General features: G+C 39.9%; 1 protein-coding gene across 2 annotated transcripts in view; it reads left to right on the top strand.

Annotated features, from left to right (window-relative positions):
* The window catches only part of LOC124110991 (zinc finger protein 263-like), a 101,569-nt gene that overhangs the window by 17,080 nt on the left and 64,533 nt on the right, over positions 1 to 19,956 (top strand). For both annotated transcript variants that reach the window (XM_046470522.2, XM_046470524.2), the window contains exon 3: positions 1,924 to 2,003. The gene's annotated coding sequence lies outside the window, so the exon portion shown is untranslated. The remainder of the gene's footprint in view (positions 1 to 1,923; positions 2,004 to 19,956) is intronic.

Here is a 19,956-nt window from a genome sequence, read left to right as displayed (position 1 = left end):
AAGATATAATTTCCGTTTTTCCGATATCTGAATTAGTTCAAGAGTTTTGAATCCTACATGTCCTACATGTCAGATAGATCAGAAAACACTTATTATGGCCACTGCTAAGCCAGAATGTACAGTAATGCTCGAAAATGCAGTTTTGACCCTGTAAGCCTTAGGGCTGTTACGATTCACTTGCTTATTCGGTGAATTGAACTGTATCCATTCATGAATTGAATTCGTTATTCAGGGCCACTAGAATTGAAAATTTATGAATATGCAAGCATGTTCATTTACATACCCTGTACCTAAAGGGCATAAGAACATTATATGCATAGATTTCTACAAAGACAACACTCCTGTAATATTTAGTTTGACAGTATTGTGATCGTTGGTCATTGTTGTATGTGAGCAGATTCTAGTGCCTGGATAAGTGCAGTATATAAATGAATAATATATTAATAATTAACAAACCATGTCAACTAATTTATGTTGTTAATGTTGAACTGAATATAACAAATAATACTTCAGCTGCTGACTTGTTATTTTATTCATGAATGAATATTCGTATTCGTTACCCTATATTCGTGATACGAATCGTATTCGCCTCAAAGTGTATTCGTTGCAGCCCTAGTAAGCATCTTTCCTGAAATTGCCAAACTGAGAAAGCTGAACTTCAGCAATGTATGGTTCACCTTATGGTGTCAACATATTTAGTTGAACATGTTGAAGTCAACATACTGTAAATCTTGAAATAAATGCGAGCGTGAAATAAATGTGAAAAATGCGAGTAGTCTTTGTTGGCATTCATGAAACTTTGCAGTTATGTCTCCAAAATGACTATCAACAATAGGAAGGCCTCACTGCACACTTCGGACAGAGAAAATACCAACTTGAATACAGATGTTTATTAAGCAGCAGATGTAACAAGTACATAACAATGTAATTTAAAGAATAGGAATTACACAATAGGCATCCGGTTAGTTATCACTGCTGGGGTGAAGAGTTCTACCCCACGTGTGAGACTCCGGTTCACTCTTTCTCTGCCACACACTGATGCAGGTTTGTCAAATGTGATGTTAACCTCTCACCTTTATTGCTATCTCTGCAAAAGGCTGCAGCTGTTGACTATCATGGAAGGTGTGATCCTGACCCGAGCCACACCCTTTGTGTAGCAGGTGCTCTCTATGCAACAACAGTAACTGATTATAACACTCATAGTTGTGAGCAAACAACAAACTGTCGTGTTGTCGCTGAAACCCTCCGGCCTACCATCACTCAGTTCCGTAACAGTGAGTGAGTGAGTGAGTGAGTATGATTTTATGCCGCTTTTAGCAATATTCCAGCAATATCACGGCGGGGGACACCAGAAATGGGCTTCACACATTGTACCCATGTCGGGAATCGAACCCGGGTCTTCAGCGTGACGAGCGAACGCTTAAACCACCAGGCTACCCGACCGCCCCTCTGTAACAGTGACCAAACATTATTCTTGCATAATTTTGACATGACATTGAATATCATAACAACCCGAGGGGAAGTGTTTGATCTTACTTATAATATATTCTTGTCTTACCTTATGATTGCTTTGCACCAACTGAACTCATTCTAGCCAGTGTTTCCGGAAATTATTTTTCTTTATTTGGCGACCCGTGAAGATTCCGGGATAGAATAGGTCTTCAGCAACCCATGCTTGTCGTAAAAGGTGACTATGCTTGTCGTAAAAGGCGACTAACGGGATCGGGTGGTCAGGCTCGCTGACTTGGTTGATGCATGTCATCGATCCCAATTGCGTGGATCGATGCTCATGATATTAATCACTGGATTGTCTGGTCCAGACTCGATTATCTACAGACCGCGGTCATATAGCTGGAATATTGCTGAGTGCAGTGTTAAACAACAAACAAAAAAAATTCTTTATTTGGCTTTTGTTTGTTCCAGATCGCTTTGTGAGTGAGGAATACGTGGGAGCTACTCAGCTGTATGGACTGTTGCTGTATGGACAGTTTTAATTAATCATGGTAAGTACTTTAGTTGTGTTTCAAAATTAGTTCCACTGAACACTAAGCAGAGGTCATCAGGTTCTATTTTGGTCACTTGTCATTAGGATTAGTGACCAATGTCATTGTTGCTGTTATCCTGTATATACTGTGGACTGTTCCCGCAAGAATTCAAGATTGTCATGTGAAATACATGACTGTTCCCTCAAGGATTCAAGATTGTCGTGTGAAGTGCATGACTGTTCCCTCAAGGATTCAAGATTGTCTTGTGAAGTGCATGACTGTTCCCTCAAGAATTCAAGATTGTCTTGCACATACACTTTAGGAGTTGTATTGGATGATACTAAGATAAGCTCTCAGCAATCAATATTTGCTTGTCCTTGTGACTTTTATAGCATCTTTTTGTGGTATCATGGGAAGTAGATTGTTGGAGAAGACGCAGAAATACTTAAGACGCCCATAGTAAGTGAATGTTGTTTTATGCTACAGCTCGCAATGTCACAGCTTTTTGACAGTGACTTGCAAGCATCGGTCCATTGGTGTCCCATGAAGATTCTGGGTTAGAATTGGTCTTCAGCAACCCATGCTTGTCTTTAGAAGCAACTAACGGGATCGGGTGGTCAGGCTCGCTGACTTGGTTAATGCATGTCAAAGTATCCCAATTGCTTAGATTGATGCTCATGATGTCAATCACTGGATTGTCTGGTATATACAGACCACTGTCCTATAGCTGGAACATTACTCAGTGTGTCGTTAACAACAAACAAACAAAACCAATAAGGTTATTTCTTTTCAGTGCCCAATGCAAACTCTTTGTTTATGTTTTGGTAGAAAGTGTCATTTTTTATTTCCCCCATGTGTTCTAGATGTGGGATGATACACTGATGCATTGGTGCATCACGATTCATTACTTCTCAATGCAAGTATTGATCAGTCACACAAAGTAAAAAATATTGATTCTTACTCCGTGTTTGCTTTAATAACTCTTACAATATACATTATTCATAGTGACAGTTAGCAGTGAAAAAGTTAGTATTTTCATCCATCCATTGTGCTACTCTTGACACTGCCAACTGTATATAATCAGTGTTCCAGATATTTCATCATCCTGTCTTTGAAAAAAATTGTTCAGGCACCACAGATACGAGCACATGCAAGTATCGTGATGCGTATCAGATCATGAGCATTGTATCATGATACGTATCATCCTAGCCCGAAAGTATTCATTATCAGCCATCTCGGACCATATCATCAACTGTCCCAATCACATCATCAACTGGGACAACGTCCAAATCCTTGCCAACAACCTCCATGATTTCACCAAAAGAAAACTAACAGAAGCAGTCCACATTCGCCGCCACAACCCATCAATCAACAGAGATCAAGGCTATTTCATCCCATCTGTCTACTATGAACTCATCAAACAATAATCACCTGTTATTGGCTTCATGCCCCATTGGCTTCTAGCTATGTGGTTTCTGTCCATCGTGTTGTGATAGCATCATCCTTGTTGTCACACCTACCTATGTTATCCCACTCATGTATGCCCTTGTTGTCCCCCGTCGCGTGAAGCGCGAAGCGGGGGATATAGTATTCACGACCGTCCGTACGTACGTCCGTCTGTCCGTACGTCCGTCCGTCCGTACGTCCCACCTGTTTGTTGCCGCGATATCTCAAGAACTAAACACTGGATTGTCTTCATATTTGGAACTATGGTGTATATACAGACTCCGCAGACACCAGTCGGTTTTGGTGACCTTGACCCCATTTTCAAGGTCACAGCAGGCATATCTGCTTTTGGAGTTGGAAAACGGTGTTGCCGCGATATCTCAAGAACTAATCTCTGGATTGTCTTCCTATTTGGTACTAGGGTGTATATACGGACTCCGCAGACACCAGTCGGTTTTGGTGACCTTGACCCCATTTTCAAGGTCACAGCAGGTAAATCTGCTTTTGGAGTTGGAAAACTGTGTTGCCGCGATATCTCAAGAACTAATCGCAGGATTGTCTTCATATTTGGTACTAGGGTGTATATACAGACACCGCAGACACCAGTCGGTTTTGGTGACCTTGACCCCATTTTCAAGGTCACAGCAGGCAAATCTGCTTTTGGAGTTGGAAAACGGTGTTGCCGCGATATCTCAAGAACTAAACACTGGATTGTCTTCATATTTGGAACTTTGGTGTAAATACAGACTCCGCAGACACCAGTCGGTTTTGGTGACCTTGACCCCATTTTCAAGGTCACAGCAGGTAAATCTGCTTTTGGAGTTGGAAAACGGTGTTGCCACGATATCTCAAGCACTAATCTCTGGATTGTCTTCCTATTTGGTACTAGGGTGTATATACGGACTCCGCAGACACCAGTCGGTTTTGGTGACCTTGACCCCATTTTCAAGGTCACAGCAGGCAAATCTGCTTTTGGAGTTGGAAAACAGAGTTGCCGCGATATCTCAAGAACTAAACACTGGATTGTTTTCATATTTGGAACTATGGTGTATATACAGACTTCGCAGACACCAGTCGGTTTTGGTGACCTTGACCCCATTTTCAAGGTCACAGCAGGTAAATCTGCTTTTGGAGTTGGAAAACGGTGTTGCCGCGATATCTCAAGAACTAATCGCTGGATTGTCTTAATATTTGGAACTATGGTGTATATACAGACACCGCAGACACCAGTCGGTTTTGGTGACCTTGACCCTATTTTCAAGGTCACAGCAGGCATATCTGCTTTTGGAGTTGGAAAACGGTGTTGCCGCGATATCTCAAGAACTAATCGCTGGATTGTCTTCATATTTGGTATTTTGGTGTATATACAGGCGGGAGACATTTCGTCACTTCTGTGACAAATACTTGTTGTTACTGTTAATCCCCTACTGTTAATCCTCCACTTGCTATATATATTCTGCACTATGTCCCTCATTCAGTCTTGCTTGACAACGGTATAAGGATCTATACCGAAACGTCGCTTTTTACAGTATTAAAGAAGTTGTTATCCATAAAATTGTGTCTATCTTGTCATCCGCCAACTTCTAAGTAATGCCTATCAAACAAGTATTCATTATTGTCTTGTCCAAGTAATAGCTGATAATGTCTCTAGTAAATACTTTGTTGATAAGGCAAGGAACTATTTATGATGATGTGGGCGGGAATAAGATAAGCAATAACAGTGGGAGTATAATGACACGTGTTACTTTCACCTTCTTGCCACCAGACCGTCTCCGTGGTCTAGTGGTAGAGCGTCCACCCAAAGAGCGGAAGGTCCAGGGTTCGATCCCTGGCCGCATCATATCAAATGACTTTAAAAGATGGTACTCGCTGTTACCCTGTCTGGCGCTCGGCATTAAGGGGCTAAAACAAGGACTGGTCGGTTCGGAGTCAGTATACTGTGTCTGAGTGGGGTATTCATGTTAAACTGCGGCATGGTATCTCAGTGTGCTAGCACTATAAATCGGCATCAGTCCGGACTAGTACAAGCAGCCACACACAAACGTGCATGCACAATGCTATATACGTTAAACCCCATTTCACCTCACCTTCTTGACACCAACCATCTCCACTTCCATAGAGATAGCATCAGTCGAACCCAGAACCAACTTTTTTTACCTCATTCAAATTTGTACTGACCAAGTTTCTTATCACCTGTTCGTTTACCGGAATTCGCTGAAGGGGTACGGTGTAATTTTTTTCTGCGCATAATATGCAAAATATATTTTTTTTCTCCAAAGTACTGAATCAGCTTGAGGAGAGAATGCCCATTATACTTGGGTGCGCACTATACTCAAGAAAATACGGTAGGTGAAAGATGCATAGGTTATTGAGTAACCTGATGTAAGCTTTCTAAAACGATTCAGCTTCATTTTTTTATCACCTTGAAAAATGAAATGTTAATGTTTGGAAAAAAACCCTGCAAAACACACATATACCATAGTCAATTGTGAAGCTCGAATATTTAAGAAATAACCGACTCCTGGTCGTTGTTGATCGTACAATAAAACACTGCAGGGAGAAAGCACCATGAGGGGTGCAGCCCTGAGTGTTTTATTCTCCCTGCAGTGTTTTATTGTATGATATGCAACAGCCACGAGTTGTATATTTCTTATATATATCAACGATATGTACAGCCTCTTTAAGGATGTTAATGAAATGTACAAACTTACAAAAGTAGCATTTGATTAATCATAGTGTGTGAGTGAGTTTGGTTTTACGCCGCTTTTAGCAATATTCCAGCAATATCACGGCGTTGAACACCAGAAATGGGCTTCACATATTGTACCCATGTCGGGATTCGAACCCGGGTCTTCGGCGTGACAAGCGAACGCTTTAACCACTAGGCTACCCGACCGCCCCTGATTAATGATCACTCCCTGAATAGAATCCGACCTCGGCAATGTCGGAAGTGTCCGTTTTATGAGCAGAGGCTACTCCATTGCCTCACCATTGTTTGTATGAGTAAAGATACAATCATTGAGTAGGATGACATGAGTTGAAGCTGGAATGTGTAGCTCTGGTGCTCAGTTCGGGTGGGTCCTGAGGATTTAATGATGGTTTAAACATATTTTTATTTCAAAAGAAATCTGGATCGGTAAACAAGCAAAACTTGCTTATGTAAATACCTCTCCAGGTAATAACTTTACAACAGCTGGTTATATATAAGATTATATGTAAGATAGTGCTAAACATAATCATACTAAATGCACAAATGAAATATATGAAGCCAATACAAGTGGTGTCTGTGAAATAAGATATAGCAGTTTTCCATTACTACATGCATAAAATTAAGCTACTCGAATCTTTTGCTTTTGACAATGAAATCGTGAACTGATTTAAGAATAGTTCTTTAATGATCCTAGTAGTGTCATATGATGACAGAATTCTTGACATATTTTGAACAAATTGTAAATGTCATCTTGTCAAACTGCCAAGATTTTTCACATGTTTCATGTGAAATTGGATCTTTAGGAAATATTAAGCCCCAAACATAATTGATAAAGTATATTTCTTATATCATCTAATGACATTTGAGTGTATGATTCCATCAATAATATAGATGGTATATCTATTATTTTTTAATTTTGATAAATAGCAGTGTTCATATGACACTGTTTATTGATATCAACTTCTTTTATTCACTGTCACATTTCAGAGCTCCTTCATCAGGTGAATGCTTAATATGTGCATGGAGTTGATATATACTCACTGTCAAAAGAAACGTGAATACCACACTTACTCATATTCAATAGATATAAGATTGGTTCAATGCACAAACGAACATACTGGTATGTTCGGGTAGAGCCATGACTCGAGATGCACCATTTGTCTCATGCAGGATTAGTTGTATATTTGGACATCACATGCAGCATATCGTGGTAAGAATAAAGACACTCTGTTTTGTCATTAATTAGTACACTTGGGGAACTTCTCTCTCAACGTACATACTTCTATTAGTTTCCATGATTCGCGTTTCTTTTGATGGTGAGTATATATATTTATATATATAATGTATAAATCATGATATGTTTACACAACACAAGGTGGGTTGAATGTACAAAGATAACAATATAATGACCTGACTGATTGAGGGTGTCACACATCTTCCTGCGTCAAAGGTGTTAATTGACTTCATAAGAAAGTCCAGTTTCCACCCTTGCCAAACTAGGCTGGTAGTATGGAGTTACATTTTGGCTGGACTAACGAGTCTATGCATAGTCCAATCAAAATCGCGCAACTGAATCGAAATCCGGTTCGTAAACTGTCTCGCAGATTTCAGTCGACTGCAGGATTTGCAAAGCATGTGCACCGCCAACTCGTTGTCAAGAGATATTTTCCAAATCTTTTCATGTTTTTTTATGAAGGTGCTCACGTGATTTGATGCATTTCGCGACGTAAGACCCGTTTTATCACAATGTAGATCTTGATTATCGATTAGATCGTCTTGACTGGGCGCCGCTATTTTGTTTGAAACAAATGCAAGTGATACGACAAGTAGAATCTGATTGGACCATAGGAGAGGCTTGGAAAGGACATAACTCATGATAGCCACTGGTGGCGCTACGATCGAGCCCAGGAATTCCAGCCTAGTTCGGCAAGGTGGAAACTTGACTTTTATAGTCAGTTAGCTCTCTTGCCTTGGGAAGATGGGTGTCACACTGACCCAGGCAATTGATCCTTGCTCTAGTGAGTGAGTAAGAGAGTGAGTATGATTTTAGCAGTATTGCAGCAATATCATGGCAGGGCTTCACACATTGTACCCATGTCAGGAATCGAACCCAGGTCTTCGGCATGATGAGCGAATGCTTTAACCAATAGGGTACCCGACCTTGGAAGATCCGGGGAAGAATAGGTCTTCAGCAACCCATGCTTGCCGTAGAAGGCGACTATGCTTGTCGTAAGAGGCGACTAATGGGATCGGGTGGTTAGGCTCATTGACTTGGTTGATTTATGCCATTCTATCCCAATTGTGTTGATTTATGTTCATGATGTCAATCACTGGATTGTCTGGTCAGGGCTCTATTTAAAGACTGCCTTCATATAGCTGGAATATCCCTGAGTGCGGCATTAAACAACGAACAAATAAACAAACAAACAAACAAACAAATGCTGTTGGACACAAGCACAATTATCTAGAAAGACAGGCCTAGTGGGGACCCAATAATCTATGTACCGTATTCGACGTAATAAGCGCCCCGCTCTAATAAGCGCCCACAGCGATATTTGCTAATATATTGGCTAGTGAACAATCCCAATTAGCACCCCTTCCGATTGATCAATGTAAACAAGACTTATTTATTAGTGTTTAATATGCACTCGTGTGTAATATGCACCCTCATTTATGGGCAATTAAGTTCTGGAAAAATATATCTGTCGTATATAAACATTTCAGGCTGTCAGCATAAACCACGAAATTTATCTTTTAACTCTGTTTTTTTTCACCAAAATAATATTCTAATAAGAGCCCCCTATTTGTAATTTTGAGAGCGCCCTGGGCGCTTATTACGACAAATACGGTAATTGTTGTAAGATGCGACTAAATCACACCGTCAATGACATTGCTGTCGTGTGGGTGAAACCACAAACATTCTCACTGAGCACTGGGGTAAGTAGTTTGTCATCACCAACTTCCTGAACCTGTTCTCATGCGCCATGATAAAGGATATAGAGTTACAGGATAAACATATCAGTGTCATGCGTATGTAATAAGTGACCCCAGAGTCACTAGAGTGACCAATTAGCACTGCATGTCAAATGGCACAGTTAGAAAATTCAATATTATAAATGTTACAATATGAATGAAGGATTGATCAAATCTTATCTATCAAGCATAGTTTGGTTAGAACACGGAAAAACGGGATATAATGAAATTTACGTGATGTGGTTCAAGATAACAATAACTGTGGTTGCCCTGATAAACAACTGGCTAGGTATAAGTGGGTGGAATATAAGTGGGTGGGGATCTTATCTCTCGAGCCTCTGATTAGGTCTGGAGGTTTGGTCCTCTAGCTGTACACCAGCTTGGTGTTATTGTACGAGGTTGTCATTCCTGGAGGTAAGATACTCATTGACCGTCTCGTGACAGTGACATTGACAAGTACTCTGTTGTAAAAGGTCTTTTTTTATATGACTGACGATGAGGTTTGAGGTCTTTATATTGCCAAACTTAAAAGAATACTGATGTCATGGTAATGCTTCTTAACTCACTCACTTTTTCTTTGAGGTCCGTGTGAGAGTCGTGTTTAAGGAATTTTTTTTTATTTCCTCATTGGTCATATAAGTTGTAACAATTGATCAATCATTGATTGTTAATGGAAATTGATAATTTATGTCCTACTTTCCTCTTGATTACACGTTTTCATGGTTATACGTTATCATGGTTACACGTCATAGTTACGCATCAGAATAGGTATTCAGCAACCCATGCTTGCTGTAAAAGGCGACTATGCTTATGATATTAATCACTGGATTGTCTGGTCCTGACTTGATTATGTACTGACCGCCGTCATATAGCTGGAATATTGCTGAGTGCGGCGTTAAACAACAGACAAACCAACAAATCATCATGGTTACATGTCATCATCATCATCGTTACACGGCCTTGTTACATATCATGGTTACATCTCATCATCATCATCATCATCATCATCATCATCATCATCGTTACACGGCCTTGTTACATGTCATGGTTACACATCGTCATGGTTACATGTCATGGAAATGTGACACTGTGGTTACATTCATGGATTACGCATTAACTTGGTTACATGACGTCATGGTTATGTGTCATGGTAGCATGTCATGGTTACATGTCATGGCTAATGTGGTTAGAGTGCCTCCTTTTTCATTGATTGTTTTAGAAATCTAAGCCTACTGGTCAAATGTCAGTGATGTGTATTTTATTGTCAGAATGATTAAACATTTGAAATAATCATGAAGTGATGTTGTGTTCCACTAATGATTCTGGATATTTACAATAATTATTTATCTTTTTATTTTTTTTATATCGGGATGTGAAATGATGAGTATTTGACTATGACCGAACATTGGAACACCACAAACAGATGTACATTTGTGCACTTCAGGCGGAGATATGATAAGCGATAAGTTTAGATTTAGATTGAGGGAAATTTGTTTTTGATCATTAATTTCTCAACATTTATGTCCCTTAAGTATCCCTTAAATGCTTAGGATTTGTAACATTAAAAACATATTGTAGCTTGTGCTTGATGATGGCACACAGGATCTCGGAGGGAAATGTTCATTGGTGGAATTGTGTTGCTAGTGGGTCGCCTTGTATTGTCACAGGAGTGATTTCAGTGATACCTAGGTTGTCATCGATACTTAGCTACAGACGATACTTGAATTGTCAGTTTGGGAGATCACTTTAAATAGAACAGGAAGAGATGTCATAACAGCAGAAGTAGCAAAGCGCCACCTATCACCATGCCAGGGACATGGTGGTGATAGGGGATGAGGTGCTGCATTTAGTCTTCGGTTTGGTTTTGAAAATCTTAAAACAGAAAAAAAATGTTGTATGCTCAGGTTTAAGAGTTGTATTTCAGTGATTTTATGAATTTGTACTATTTGTTGTGGAGTATCGTGATACAATGGTATCATCAGCCCATATCATGATATGTTGTTTGTTTGTTGTTTAACGCCGCCCTAAGTAATATTTCAGCTATATGATGGTGGTCTGTAAATAATTGAGTCTGGACCAGACAATCCAGTGATTGACATTATGGGCATTGATCCATGGAATACGATGACATGCATCAACCAAGTCAGCGAGCCTGACCACCCGATCCCGTTAGCCCTCTCTTATAATAAGCGCAGTCGCCTTTTACGGCAAGCATGGGTTGCTGAAGATCTGTTCTACCCCGGGTCTTCACAGGTCTCATGATAAGTAGCATATCACTAGATGTCAGGCCATACTCACCTCAAGACTCAAGGCGCTGCAATTACTATATAAATTCCACTTTTTTTAATATTAAATTTTTTGATGAATTAAGTCTTTGATATCCATTTAGAAGTTGAAAGTACATGTAGACATGAAAGGTCTTTTTCAAAACAACTTTATTGTTTGTTTTGTAACAAAAGTTTGACCCCATTTTGTTTAAAAAAATAATGAAAGTCAGCAGTTGTTTTGCACCAGTGAGGGAAAAACAACTTGACATTTCTCTTATTTCTGCACTGATGTCATTTGTGTAATTTACTGGACTCCATTCAAACATGGTTTCCATGTCTTTGTTGTCTTATTACAGTTGAAACATGAAACTCAGCAGACGTACACAAATAGCAGGAAAAGAAACTAACAGTTTTAGTCCACTAGTCTTTATGATGACAAGATATAGCAAAGTCCTTACAAGGGCAAATTGCTTATGATACCTTAACTTTTGGGCAGTTTGGCAAGGATAGTAGGACAACTGGCAAGTTCTAACGCTGAAATAGGAATCAAGTTGATTTTTGTGTGTCAATTCGATGAATACTTTTCACTAAAACAACTGAAGATCCAAGTTAGAACTGGTCTTTAGCAACTCATGCTAACAGAATTGGGTGGTCTGAGGCTCGCTACACTTGCTTGATGCATGTCATCTTATCCCAATGGTGTCGATTTTGCTTAAGATGTCAGTCACTGGATTGTCTGGTCCAGACTCAATTATTTACTGATTGTCATCTTATAGCTCAAATATTACTGAGTGCAATGTTAAACGCATGTTCACTAAAAACGAACAGTTTAGTTTAGCTGTATGTGAGTGAGTGAGTGAGTATTGTTTTATGCCACTCTCCACGCCGAAGACCCGAGTTCGATTCCCGACATGGGTACAATGTGTGAATCCCATTTCTGGTGTTCCCCGCCATGATATTTCTGGAATATTGCTAAAAGCGGCGTAAAACCATTCTCACTCACTATCGTAATATGAAGGAGTCAGGTGGTGCTTAACTTATTTTGAGTGGTATAATACAGGTCTGACTGAAAAGCATAAAATAAGAATGAAATGTCAGTAAATGACAGAATGTTTGTATTCACAAGATTATGAAATTGGTTAGATGGTTTTCTTTAGTTGTCTAGCAGCTGGATTTCCATTTGCTGTTGTAGGCATAGATTTGTACAACTCTTTCAGTCAATAATTATTAGTTTAAATCACAATTTCTAGATTATATAAATAATAAGAAAAAGCTGTCACTATAAGAGACTGGAGTCCTTCGACTAGTCACATATTTAGACTTGCCTGTTAGGAGGATAGAATTAATACACATCCATGGGCTTATCTCTCAGTACAGCCTTGGAGCAAGGCTAGTGCAGGCAGTGGTGGCCCAGTCTTCGGAGGTGTTGCTATAGGCACAGGATCGTGGGTTTGAGTTCCAGGTTGCCCTGATTACAGTTCTAGGTTTGTCAGCACCTTAACCGTTCTTGTGGGTTTCACCAGTGAGGCAAATGTCTCAGACCTGCATCAATTAAGGCTTTCCTCCCACATCAAGCTGACGCCCCTTGATCTTTCTGAAATACTGTTCAGTTCAAAGCGGCATTATACCAAATTAACTCACCCTGTCCAGTTGGTGTTAAACTTGGATTTCAGTAGCCTGACTTGACTAAATAGACTTGCCATTGTTTGTGCATTAATTATATTCAATATCAAACATTTCCTGAGTGGTTTGCTGGCATGGATAATAATGTTTGGATTTTGTTCTAAAAACATGATTGATTATTTATATATCTTCATAACAGATGGATCATTGAATTTTATCAGTCGGTGTCAGTTTGCTGTTTTCCAATGTAATATTCAGTAAAATTAGAACACTCCTCACAAAAACAAGCATAAATACTTACTTCACATCATATTTTTAAAAAGCACAGAATACTGGCCACGCTCTATCTCACTTTTGTCCTCATTTACCATGTAGTGAATATACCTGCTCAGGTAACACAAGGCGACTAACGGGATCGGGTGGTCAGGCTCCCTGACTTGGTTTTTGCATGTCATCCAATTGCGTGGATCGATGCTCATGATGTCAATCACTGGATTGTCTGGTCCAGACTTGATAATTTACAGACCACCGCCATATAGTTGGAATATTGCTTTGTGCGGCGTTAAACAACAAACAAACAAACAAACAAACAAACAAACAAACAAACAAACCAAGGTAACATAACTATCTGAGGATTTTGTTTGTATACAGTTATGGAAAATTATTGATTGAGTATGGTTTTATGCCGCTTTTAGCAATATTCCAGCAATATCACGGCAGGGGACATCAGAAATGGGCTTCACACATTGTACCCATGTCGGGAATCGAACCCAGGTCTTCGGCGTGACGAGCAAATGCTTTAACCACTAGGCTACCTGACGGCCCCATTGGAAAATTAAGTTAGATTGCTTGGTTGTTTTGACCTTCCAATTAATCTTTGATTATTTCAGTTGATGAGAACACCACTAATGGTTGGTATCAAGTGCCAAGTGCATTTTGGTTGCCGAAAAAGTTGTGGGTGCCGAAAAGTGGCATCATTTATCTGTAACCATGGTAACTGACATGTTACTGTGATAGGTCTCTGGAAGTTTGCTAGAAGGTGATATAAACAGACTTGATTGCTACATAAGAGTTATCATGTGGAAGTTACTGATTTAACCAAGTGAGGAAGTGAAGGTATGTAAGATCAATTTGCCAACAACAACTTGGAAGATTTTCTGTCATTTGTTTGTACATCAATGTCACTGATAACAGTAGGTCTAGAATTTCATTTGACAAATATTCTGTATGAACAAAATATATACAAAATAGATCACTCGTTTGTCTGGGTCAGACTTTTTTTGTTAAAGGGTGGTGTCATATTGCTGGAATATATGGACTGCTGTATATTTATTTGCTGACAGTTTAGAGCAACATAATGTAGTTTAGCATATAAAAAGCCCGAAAAATATTGCTTAGTTCAGCTCTAGACAAGTTCACTATATAACCAGTCGTCTTACACTCTAGACAATAAAATAACAGTTAAAAATCAACAATTGTACAGCATTGTTATTCCAGACTGAGGCCTTGTTTCTACAGTTTTTAAGTGAGCAATATTGGGACATCTATCAGACTGGGAATTCCAGCTGAATATGCCTAATAGCTTGACCTGTTATATTAAATTCTGTGTGACAGCTACGCCTGGGGAAACACAGGCTTGAAGAAAGACAGGTACGTCCTCCAATGTCGCCAAGAACATTACTCTTATTACACCACACCCTGGAGTGAAGTCATACCTTTATTATCCTACAGGATATGAATGAAGCGTAGTCTGTCGTGACCGAGGTGGGTGGGGTGTAACAAATAATCACCCTCGCCGAGCTCATGCAACCAGGAAGGCCTTAAGAACACTTCTGTTATCTAGGTATTTACTTATCATGGGGTTGACAAAGTTCACTCATTTCTGGTTGACCCTTCTGGTTTAGGAGACAGCTTCCGTGGTCTGGTGGTAGAGTGTCCGCCTGGAGAGTGGATGGTCTGGGGTTTGATCCCCGGCCGCGTCATACCAAAAGAGGTTAGAAGATGGTACTTGTTGTTACCCTGTCTGGAGCTCGGCATTAAGGGTCTAAAACAAGGACTGGTCGGCTTTTAGTGTCTGAGTGGGGTATTCATGTAAACTGAGGCATGGTATAGCACTATAAATCGACATTAGTCCGGACTAGTACAACCAGCCACACACACACGTGCATGCACGTCGCTTAATATGTTCATTAATCTTGGATGTGACGTTAAGCCCCATTTCACCTCACCTGTTGGTTTGGGAGAGTTTGGGTAGCCCAGTGCTTAAAAGGTTGGCTCATCACATGAACACCTGGGTTTGATTCCTTCTTCGGTCATCGTCTCTAGGCAAGGGAGATAAATGATAGAAAGTCCTGTTTCCACCCTTCCCAAACGAGGCGAGAATTTCTGGGCTCGATCGTAGCATAACCAGTGGCTGTTACAAAATATATCCCTTCTATGCCCCTCCTAATGACTTATCAGACTCCACCTCTCATGCCAGTCAAGACATTATGATTGATGATCAAGATTTATTTTGTGATAAAACAGGTTTTACCTTGCGAAGTGCATCAAATCACTGGAGCCTTGATTTAAACATGAAAAGATTTGGAAAATATCTGTTGAAGACCAGTTGATGGGACACATGCTTTGCAAATCCTGCAGTCGACCGAAATCTGCAAGTTGAAATCCATGTTGTTTACAAACTGGATGTTGATTTTGTAACGCGATTTTAATTGGACTATGCATAGACTCGTTAGTCCAGCCAAAATATGACTCCATAATTCCAGCCTAATAAGTTCGGTAAGGGTGGAAACTGGACTTTTAGTCAGTTAACTCCCTTGCCTCAGGAAGATGTACATGGTACAATGTGTAGAACCTTTTTCTGGTGTCTTCCTGTCGTGATATGCCAGGAATATTGCTAAAAGTGGCGTAAAACCAAAGATGCTCACTTGCTCACTCACTAAACATGGATACCACATTAACTAGATATGTGGGTTGTGGGTTCGAAACTCAGTATCACCTTTGTTATCATTGGTTTGTTGAGTGAGTGAGTTGGGTTTAATGCCGCTTTTAACATTATTCCAGTTATATCATGGTGTGTCAGCCTAATGTGGGAGGAAAACCCAATGTGATGCATGTGAAAGCCCACGAGCATGGGTACGGTGCTGACAAACCTTGAAACATAATCGGGGCGAACCGGGGTTCGAACCTACAATCATAGGTTTCTGGTGTGCCCAAGGGACGCAACTCTGCACAGCGTATCGCGGCGCCTTAGACGACTGGGCCACCCGTGCCCCCCATTGGTTTGTTGGCACCATATTGTTCTTCAGGGTTTCACCATAGTGGAAAACGTCTATGACCTTCTATTTAGGCTTTCCAGCCTTCACGTCATCATATGATGGAATTACTGTTCAAAGCAGTGTTAAAGGGGAACAACGAATAGGGTATATGCAGTCCCAGCAAGTTGGAAGTAATTCGTCAAAACACCACACTGGTTGTCTCCTAACTCTAATTTTACAATGTTTATGAATCTAGCTAAAGTAAACTCAAATAACCCGTGATAGAGATAGAGAGAGAGAGAGAGAGAGAGAGAGAGAGAGAGAGAGAGAGAGAGAGAGAGAGAGAGAGAGAGAGAGAGAGAGAGAGAGAGAGAGAGAGAGAGAGAGAGAGAGAGAGAGAGAGAGAGAGAGATGCTTCTTGTAATGGATCGGGTGCTTTAGCTCCATGACGACTTGCATGTCACACACATATTGCCCGACAGAACGTTTCTCACAATATCAATCACTGGATTGTCCGGTCTGTTATCACTTAGCTGGAATACTGCTGAGTGTAAAGTGCAATAACCCATTTCACCTCACCTCACCTCACCTCACATGTCCTATGAAGACTGTTACTGTCACAATCAGAACAGGATCAATGCCATTCAGACTGTTTATCCCCAGTGTCAACTATTGATATACATGAGGTGTCGTTATGCTCCTGATAAGAATCTGGTTTGTTTCATCGCAAACGGACGCAAATTCATCATTGACTGTATTCTCTTGTCACAGTTGAGACCCAGAGGCAAAGCTTTGGCAGTTAGAACGTTCACTGACTTAGTCTCTACTTGGGTGAACCCACTTGTCGCTGCAATTTTGCTACTGGGCGTGTGCATAACCTTGTGCATTTCCTGATGTGAAACCAGCTTTTTGACTTGTTACGAGTGCGGTTCTTTCATCTGTCATGCAGTGTCTGAAGTAAGGGATAATCAATATATATTATTTAGCTATGAAATAACGTACTTCCAGTTGTGTTTTGTGCCAAGCCTTAGAACTGTTGTTTCGGCTAAAATATAAAGGCAAAAATCATTTACAGCTGTTTCAGTTGATTTAAGACATATTACCTTGATCATTGTAATAACATAGGTTGACACCTTTGTCATACCCTAAGATACACAAAGGATGTAGGATGCTGATTTTGCGTTTTATCCTTTGCAGATAGTTTGCTGACCAATATGGGCAGATGGACATTCAAATGAATAAATATAGCTGAATATTTGTTCATTTCATGTGGCATTTATTTGTTAAGTTGTAAAAAACAATGTTATGTATAATTCCTGTTGGAGTGCATGATGTTCACTTTCTTAACAGTAATTTGCAAACTAACTCAATTATGATAAGAAGTTGGTTGGTTGGTTGGTTTGTTGTTTAACGCCGCACTCAGCAATATTCCAGCTATATGACGGCGGTCTGTAAATAATCGAGTCTGGACCAGACAATCCAGTGATTGACAGTAATACGTTCAAGTATAACCAACCCCGGCCCTGTTTCTGAAGAGCGACATTATTGTGGTTGTTAACTCGTTAACAGTCAAAATGATCTGGATTTGTTGTTGAAAAATTGAGTTTTAGAAATATACGATTAAAAAATGAAGGATCACCCGATTGTTTGTTCATGTTATTGTAGTTAATCTGTCATGGCATGGCAGAATAATTGCAGTAATAAAAAAAATAACAATTCACATGAAACACAACAGCTAATGGTTATGATGGAATTGTATGTTTGATAATAAATAAATGTGTGTGTTTTTCGGCACAAATATACATTGCAAACATGACAGAGGTCTTGTGGTTGCAAATTCATTTCTCACCTTTACTTTGGGGCAGTCGGGTAGCCTAGTGGTTAAAGCGTTCTCTCGTCACGCCGAAGACCCGGGTTCGATTCCCGACATGGGTACAATATGTGAAGCCCATTTGTGGTGTCCCATGCCGTGATATTGCTGGAATATTGCTAAAAGCGGCGTAAAACCTCACTCACTCACTCACTCACCTTTACTTTCTTAATGTTGTTTACAAATAGATTGGTTCAATGAAGACTTATTGAACCAATTTATTTGTAAACAAAATTACCAAGCCACAGATTACTTTTTACACACTGTTCCAGGGAGGTGTGATGGTTGAATAAACATTATCCGATTTAACAACAGTCCCTTCAATTTTCAATTACATAAAAACAAACGAGGTATACATTCTTTTCCCCCTCAGTTTTGTTTCATGAATTCAGTTGTATTTATGACACCATCTTTCAAAAATCTGATTAAATTTGTATGAAAAGAAATTGTGAAACAATAAAAGAAAAAGACATGACTCCATCAGTCATATGCCATTTAGGTGTGCATGAAAAACATGTTCAATATTAATAACTCAACCCTTGACCCTCAAACTAAAGATAAAAGATGCAAAAGTTGGAAACTATTTTAAGATCCAGGGAATAAAATAGGATCTTCTATTTTTTACAATGTGTGAGCAGGTTGTTGAAAGAGGCAGACCGCCTCTCACAGTGTTATATATACACCTAGCGTCACAGCTGTTTGCCACCTTTCAAAAATACACATGGTAAGTACAGCCTTGTGTTCTCTACACTGCTGGGCTTGTCACAGCACGGATGGATAGGGAGCAAGGTGATCTCAAACACTGCTTTTACACAACTAAGGTAAAGTTTCACAGGTTTGGTATTAAGCACGTAGGGTCCAAGGCTGACATCAAAGTCTTTGGAATAAAGTTACATGTAAGGTTAAATAAAAATAATTCTATAAAGGAAACTTTGAGTATAAAGATTCGAATCCCGACATGGGTACAATGTCTGAAGCCCATTTCTGTTGTCCCCCGCCGTGATATTGCTGGAATATTGCTAAAAGCGGTGTAAAACCAAACTCACTCACTCACTCACTCACTCACTCATTGAGTATAAAGAAACTCTCGTTCTCACAGAGCTGAACCCCTTGAAGATCTGGGTTAGAATTGATCTTCAGCAACCCATGCTTGTCATAAAATGAGACTTACGGGATCAGGTGGCTAGGCATGGTTTGATGCTCATGATGTCAATCACTGGATTGACTGATCCAGATTTGATTATTTACAGACTATCATATAGCTGGAATTGTGTGGCGTTAAACAACAAACAAACAAAAAATAAACAATCTCATAGAGCTGAGGGGAATGGGTTGTCTACTTGTCTTAAGGCAAAGCAATTCACTGCGGTGAGGTTCGATTGATTGCTGGTTAGAATCACGGTTTGTCCTGTTTACGTTTCTATGTTTGTCATCACCATACCCGTATTTGTAGTTTTATCAAAGTGGTAAATGTCTGAGACCGGCAACACTTGGGGCTTTCCTCCCAGATTAAGCTGAGACACCTTGATATAACTGGAATACTGTTAAAAGCGGTGTTAAACCCAACTCACTCACTCACTCACTCTTTACAGCCAGTGCCATCTTCCCAAGGCAAGAGAGTTAACTGACTGTAAAAGTGCCGAACTAGGCTGGTATTATGGAGTTACATTATGGCTGGACTAACGAGTCTATGCATAGTCCAATCAAAAGCTGAGATGCCGTGATAAAACTGGATACTGCTATAAGCGGCGTTCAACCCAACTCACTCATAGAGCTGAAAGGGGTGAGTATCGGTGAGTAGAGATGAGAAGAGGATCCGAATGAA

This window comes from Haliotis rufescens, unplaced genomic scaffold, assembly GCF_023055435.1.
Source record: "Haliotis rufescens isolate VD_foot unplaced genomic scaffold, xgHalRufe1.0.p SCAF_4, whole genome shotgun sequence".
Lineage (NCBI taxonomy): Eukaryota > Metazoa > Mollusca > Gastropoda > Lepetellida > Haliotidae > Haliotis > Haliotis rufescens.
This window is presented reverse-complemented; position numbering and strand designations above follow the sequence as displayed.